The sequence below is a fragment of the Eurytemora carolleeae genome, unplaced genomic scaffold (assembly GCF_000591075.1).
Source record: "Eurytemora carolleeae unplaced genomic scaffold, Eaff_2.0 scaffold669, whole genome shotgun sequence".
NCBI classification, from domain to species: domain Eukaryota; kingdom Metazoa; phylum Arthropoda; class Copepoda; order Calanoida; family Temoridae; genus Eurytemora; species Eurytemora carolleeae.
In genome coordinates this window covers 75,761-82,954 of record NW_019397235.1, presented here as the reverse complement: position 1 = coordinate 82,954, position 7,194 = coordinate 75,761, and the positions used below count along the sequence as shown (strand labels likewise).

The 7,194-nt window shown below is 32.6% G+C and overlaps 1 long non-coding RNA gene across 1 annotated transcript; it reads right to left on the bottom strand.

Moving 5' to 3' along the window:
• Positions 1-3,825: 3,825 nt before the first annotated feature.
• On the bottom strand, positions 3,826-5,292 carry LOC111712931 (uncharacterized). Its single transcript, XR_002767559.1, has 4 exons — positions 5,019-5,292; positions 4,725-4,830; positions 4,119-4,442; positions 3,826-4,018 (listed from the first exon to the last, which is right to left on the bottom strand). It is a non-coding gene; the product is annotated as an uncharacterized LOC111712931 (long non-coding RNA).
• Between the last annotated feature and the right edge of the window lie 1,902 nt (positions 5,293-7,194).

The following is a 7,194-nucleotide window of genomic DNA, read 5'->3' as shown; positions in this document are numbered from 1 at the left end:
AATGTCAATTTGATAGTTAAGAGATCTTTCAAAATTTCCGAGTTTTTTAAAAGTGTTGTGAAATGAGGAGGGTAGAAGTTTTTTCGTGTATTTATACATAAATTTTGCTTGATTAAATTCAGTCAAATCATTTAGCTTAAGGATTTTGTACTTAAAGAAAAGAGGATCAGTATGTGAAGCTGTTCTTGCATTTTCAATAATTCTAACTGCACGTTTTTGGAGCAAGCTAATTTTTTTCATTTCAGGACTTTTATTTCTCCCCCAGGCTGAAATTCCATATTCTACAAATGAGCGAAATAATGAGTTATAAATAGTATGCTTAATGTTACTTGGAAGTAGATTTCTTACATTGGATAATGCAAACACTGCGCTAGATGCTTTGTTTTTTACAGCTTTAACATGGTGATTCCAGGTTAGGTTTTCATCAAGATGTATTCCAACAAACTTAAAGGATTCATTTTTACAACCAGCACCTATTCTATCTATTTCCTTATTTTCGATGAAAAGTTTAAGTGAGTCACCTACCAGAACTTTTGTTTTCTTTCTGAAAAGTATATACTTTGCTTTAGAGGCATTTAATGTCAGTTTATTTGCTTTAAACCAGTCGGCAATTTTTGAAAGCTCTAGGTTGGCAAAATCGTAAAGACTTTTTAGATTTTCCGACAAATATTGTAATGTTGTGTCATCAGCAAAAAGTATGGTAAACAGTTTTGATGCATTTGGAAGGTCATTTATGGGAATTAGGAATAAAATTGGGCCTAATATTGACCCCTGAGGAATTCCACAAAGTATATCTTCAAGAGACGAGTTTACACCCTTGATTGAAATAAACTGCTTTCTTCCCTTTAAATAATTTTCAAACCACCGATTGGATATCCCTCTAAACCCATAATGATCTAACTTTTTGAGAAGTAAATTTTTATCACAAGAGTCAAAAGCTTTAGTTAAATCAATGAAAATTCCTAACGTATACTCAGATTCGGGTTTGTTTAAGGCTTGGTAAATTTTATTTAGAAAATGAAATAAAGGCTGGGTAGTGTTATGCTTTGCCGCAACTAGAAATCTAGAAACCTAGAATCCTGAAATATTTAGAGCTACTAGAAATCTAGAAACCTAGAATTCTGAAATATTAAGAGTTACTAGAAATCTAGAAACCTAGAATCCTGAAATATTTAGAGCTACTAGAAATCTAGAAACCTAGAATCCTGAAATGTTAAGAGCTACTAGAAACCTAAAAACCTAGAATTCTGAAATATTTAGAGCTACTAGAAACCTAGAAACCAAGAATTCTGAAATATTAAGAACTACTACAAACCTAGAAACCTAGAATTCTGAAATATTAAGAGCTACTAGAAACCTAGAAACTTAGAATCCTGAAATATTAAGAGCTACTAGATATCTAGAAACCTAGAATCCTGAAATATTAAGAGCTACTAGAAATCTAGAAACCTAGAATCCTGAAATATTAAGAGCTACTAGAAATCTAGAAACCTAGAATCCTGAAATATTAAGAGCTACTAGAAACCTAAAAACCTAGAATTCTGAAATATTAAGATCTACTAGAAACCTAGAAACCAAGAATTCTGAAATATTAAGAGCTACTAGAAACATAAAAACCTAGAATCCTGAAATATTAAGAGCTACTAAAAACCAATAAACCTAAAATCCTGAAATATTAAGAGATAATAGAAACCTAGAAACCTAGAATCCTGAAATATTAAGAGCTACTAGAAATCTAGAAACCTAAAATTCTTAAACATTAAGGGCTACTAGAAATCTAGAAACTTAGAATCCTGAAATATTAAGAGCTACTGGAAACCTAAAAACCTAGAACCAGGAACATTAAGAGTTACAAGAAACATAAAGTCCTAGAATCCTGAAATATTTAGAGCTACTAGAAACCAAAAAACCTAAAATCCTGAAATATTAAGAGNTCTAGTTTCTAAATATTCCAATTTTTGAAACTACTCAGACTGAGCTGGAAACTATTATATTGCGGATCTATAAATCAATGCTTGATCTCGGTCTTTTGTTAATCTGCAGATTAATTTAATCTTTAGTCGATATCCCTACACAGTCAGGGGTTAAAGGAAGCTTTGATCGGGGAAGGAATAACTAAAATGAAAGTATGGAAAGTTAAAGTTTTTCATAGATCCTTAAATTAAAAGTGCCCACAATAACGAGATGAAGCGATTGGCATTATGAGGATCCAAAACAAAAATTCCCAGCTCTGATAATATAATTAACATGTAGCAAAAAGCATGTAAACATGATATTCTGTAAACTTGCAGTACGTTGTACGTCATAAATGATTTAATGTTTTAAACTTAGACGTAATGAGATTATTCATTGAAACTGCGTTTCAATCGAATTCTTAACATGATTAGCTGAAATCATGCGACATACTTAACTTACGCTGTAAAATATGGGTAGAGATAGATTAACTGCGTTCTATCCAGTCTCTTTAATCCTTTAAATATCTACCTTAAACTTTAACAGTGCGATAAATACGAAGAGTTAGATTGAGTGTCTGCTTTATTTACCTAATGCCTGGGAGATACAGTACAAACTGGGACCGGAAAGGTTAACCTAGTTTTGATAGTTTTGATTCTGGCATTATTGTTTCAGATATTTCTGGTCATTTTCCTGTTTTCTATATTCGACATTTTAAAGATAAATTCATAGAAAAAAAGTCCCAACAGAAAGCTCGAAAGTTTGACTCTGAGTCTATTTTCAAATTCAAAAAATTGTTAGAAGATAAAAATTGGGAAAATGTTCTTCTGAATAGAGATCAGGACAGTGCATTCAATAATTTTTGTTGAGTCGATTAATAACTGTTTTGAGAGTTCATTCCCTGAAAAAAATGTAAATCCTTCCAGAAAAAAATAGACCTTTTAACCTTTGGATGTCTGAAGCACTGATAATATCGAGAAAACGTAAAGCCAAATTGTTTAATAAAAAGTTGAGGAAACCCTGTCAGGAAACTAAATCTAGATTTAAAGAATATAATGCAGTGTACACTCTCCTTGTGAGGGCAGCACGAAAAAAATCCTTCAATGATAAATTTCAAGAATATAGTAAAGATTGTAAACAAACATGGCTAACTATCAATAGTGTACAGGAAGGGGACGTAAAACAATTAACATTCCTGATGCATTTGTGAGCAATGGAAAAGTTCTCTCAGGGGCCGTAGAAATATCAGAGGGGTTTAACAATTTTTTTACTAATATAGGTCCTGATCTAGCAAAAACTATTAAAGGCACTGAAAAAGAATTTTCTGACTTTTTGTCACAGGGAACAGATGAAAACTTTGTTTTTGCAAATATGACCCCTGATATTATAAATGATGCTCTTAAAAAACTAAAAAGTAAAAACAGTTCTGGACCAGACAAAATTTCAACAAATTTGCTAAAGTCTATCATACCAATTATCATGGGTCCTNAACGCACCCTGATCTCGAAAAGTTCTCCTTAAATCTATTTAATTGAAATGTGTTGTTATCATTATTAAAATTAGGTGGAAAAAATAATCAAAACAGCCAAGAGCTATTTTCCACCTAATTGCTTTATACTTGTGCTGTTAATAAAATCATCAATTTGTAATTGTAAACTCGTTCTGTATACAGATACATTTATTTTAGCAATAAACTTTAAGAATATAAGAGTTTGAGTACATTACTGGTACAACTTTGTGACCTTCTGGCTCCTCAAGTTTGATTTTTTGCTAAAGTACAAGAAAATCAAATTAATATGAACTGCATTTAAGACATTCTGGTTTTCTCCTTTCTTTCAGACATGTGGAACTAAAATTATCAAACATCTAAAATTTAAAATCAACATAGAATTAACATTTATTTTAGAAAATTAGGGGTGTATTGTGTCTGTAGCATATTTATTCAATAAGAAAATAACGAACACTAACAATTTTGGATTGATGATGGAGCAATTTTTTTATTTTTCTGGAAATATTTCCTTTAATTTGTATGGTCCTTGTCCATAGCGCATTGTTATCAACTTTCCTGCAAAAAAGGTTTCAAAGTTAATAAAGAGAAAAGCATTTAATAAGTTAAGGTATTTTTGAAAATAATCCATAAGGTATTTTTGAAAATAATTACTTACTTAATATATAATCAATAAGATCATTAATTTGGGTAGTGGCAATCTCATGAAGTGGGTCAAACATGCTGAGTACTTCTTGTAATCCGGATTTCATCAATTTTAGGATACTTATTGCGATTGTACTCAAATCTTCTTTAAATATTTTCAAGTTTGACTCCTCAAATAAAGAAAAAGTTGTTTCAAGAGCACATTTCGTTATACTGTAAAAACTAAGGAGGCCTAATAGGAAGATGATAAGAACCCCTATAGTTTCCAGCAGTTGAAGAAATGATGTAGGTCTTCTAATCTGCAATCTCATGATGTACCAGACCGGTCTTCTATGTTCTAAGCAAATTTCAAAACTAAATTGGGAATTTTCTCTTTCTTTTTTCCCGCATTCTAAAAAACTTTTCCGATATATAGTTTTCCTTCAAAAATGGCTTTTACATATAAATGTTCCACTTACTTTGTTAAAATTGGTATCATGTAGACAGGAGCCCCCATAATAATTCAATAAGTTAATAAGTTCTGCAGCAAAATTTTCAAAATTCCTCCACACTTTTTTCGTCACAATAGGGTTTCATATCGTATTGTTACGCGACTACGTGCTATATATGTAAAAAGAACCTTGTGGTATTTTGCGATGGTTTGTCATAACTTTCATCTGCTCTCTTCATGATGAACAATTCAACATAGAACTCAGGATTTTATTCAGTACAGCAGGAAAATTCAACTAAAAACATAATCTTAAGTTCCTTTTTATATTTTACTACAGGAAAAAGCCCTCATAATAAAGCAAAACGTATAATCAGAGAATAAATACAATCAATACACAAAACAAACTCAATAGGGCATAAAAAACCTGTAGATTTTACTATATTCTAAATAATTTTTAATAAATGTATCGTAAAAAAATCATACCAGGTTGCGCCTCCACAAAATATCACTTAAACAAAGACCAAAAAATACTGGCAAATGACACCATTGAAAATCAAAAAACCAACTGGTCTGGAATCCGCCTGGTATGAACTAAAGTGTACAGAATATAAACACAACTAAAAACTAGTTCCGTCCGGCTTTCTTCTTAGGCCGGTCTTGAATACACAGTACGAATCTCAGGGGCGCTGCAGTAGTCTGAGGGAACATTACGTCAGGGGTGAACTATCCTCTCTTTATATACGAGACCCTTGGTTGCGTAACACGTATAATAGCTCCATGCATCCTGCTTGAATAGGGTTTACTTTTTCTAAATTAGAAATATCAACAGAATCTTGTTTTTAACCACTTAGAGAAACGTCTGAAATAAAATCTGGACCGTCTTCCATACTTATTTTCTTCTTAGATTTTTGTTTAGAAATTAATTGTTTGAAGTCTTAGAAGAGCTAGGGTAGCGGTTAACTGATCTAACTGCAGACACAAGAAGTACTTTCTAAAAGAAACTTATTTATTCTCTCTCTTCAAAAAAAATATGAGCAGGATGGAAATCATGGCCTTTAATTAGTGCTGATGAATCAAAATTAGATTTTGAGACAAATGTTTAGCTCCTAATTAGATAGAACAATTTTATAAAGCGAGGATTAACCTGCATCAAGTGCTGAAACGAAGTTTAATACAATGCTCGCTAGCACTAGCCGGTGCAACAAGGTTGACGCGGTCAGACTTAAGTTTTATTTTACTTTTACGAAAAGGTCAGAGGTGCGTGCATTACATGTTAAAAATTCAAAATATTTCTGTTCTTCTCAATTGCTGATTAATAAGAGGAGTTATTATTAAAAGATTTCAATCTTCCATGCATTTACTTTCACACCGGACTAACCAGAGTTAGAGGCATTCGGTTTCTTCTATTTGAAATCATACGCGTTTTGGTTTATAATTAAACAATCTTTAAACTTACGGATTTGATTGTTTTATACTTTTTATTCAAAATGCATATGCCAACAAAAAAGTATATAAGAAAAAAGGCTAAAAAATGATGTTTAATAGAACAAATTGTGATCGAAAGTCACAGTTTTCTGGAATATTGACAGAACCGTTAAATCCACGTGATTGAAAATAATTTAAAATAACGCTTACAGTCCCTTTAATAATATGGATTCTATATTTGATCCGTCCATATTTCTACTTACTGTATCTCGTTAGACATGGAGCGGAACCCTTTATTCTAATCTTATCATTTAATATCAGACCTGACTCCGGGTCCTGCTCCACCTTATCTATATTCAACAAAACCTTCTTTATCCAGTCCTACTCCTTTACCATGCCTTAAACTGATCATAAATAGATACAGGGTTATCCACAAAGAATGAGACTTCAGAGACGACTGTATAGAATTTATTCAATCCTTGTCTTAAATTGAGGCTTAAATTGAGACTTTCCTTTCTTTGCCAAAACACTATAATTTAAAGGGACAGACCAGCTATTTATTACTTAGCCAGTCTGTCCCTTAAAAGAGCGTAAGGTTGTCAAGAAAGGCTCTTCCTTGGTAGGCAAACCCTAGGTTTGCTCTTGAACTATTTATGTGTATCTTGAAAGTATACGATTACCAATTTCTTGTTCGATCCTACGTCTCCTATAGTATATTTATCCCACCATGGGTACTCCCCCTATATCCATCTTTTCATACTCTGAACTCCATTGTACTGTACCCATATCCTTTTCATACTCTGAACTGTAATGTATCCCTATCCTTTTCATACTCTGAACTGTACTGTATCCCTATCCTTTTCCTACTCTGAACTGTACTGTATCCCTATCCTTTTCCTACTCTGAACTGTACTGTATCCCTATCCTTTTCATCTTATTCATTCTGTTCACCAACCACTGTGATCTAGCCAGGCTACATTGGTTGCATAAAACATGTTGAGTCAACACTACAAAGGAATGTTCAGACTGGACGGTACGGCTGAATGCATTTACAGTACACGTTGTACCGGCTCGGATCATGTAACTACTAGAGTGGGGTCGCACTTATCCTACTGTGTACTTCTTTGTTACCCTTCTATACTCTTCCCATTCCTTTTACACCTAACCTATCCCTCTTTTACACCTAACCTATCCCTCTTTTAGACCTAGCCTATCCCTCTTTTAGACCTAGCCT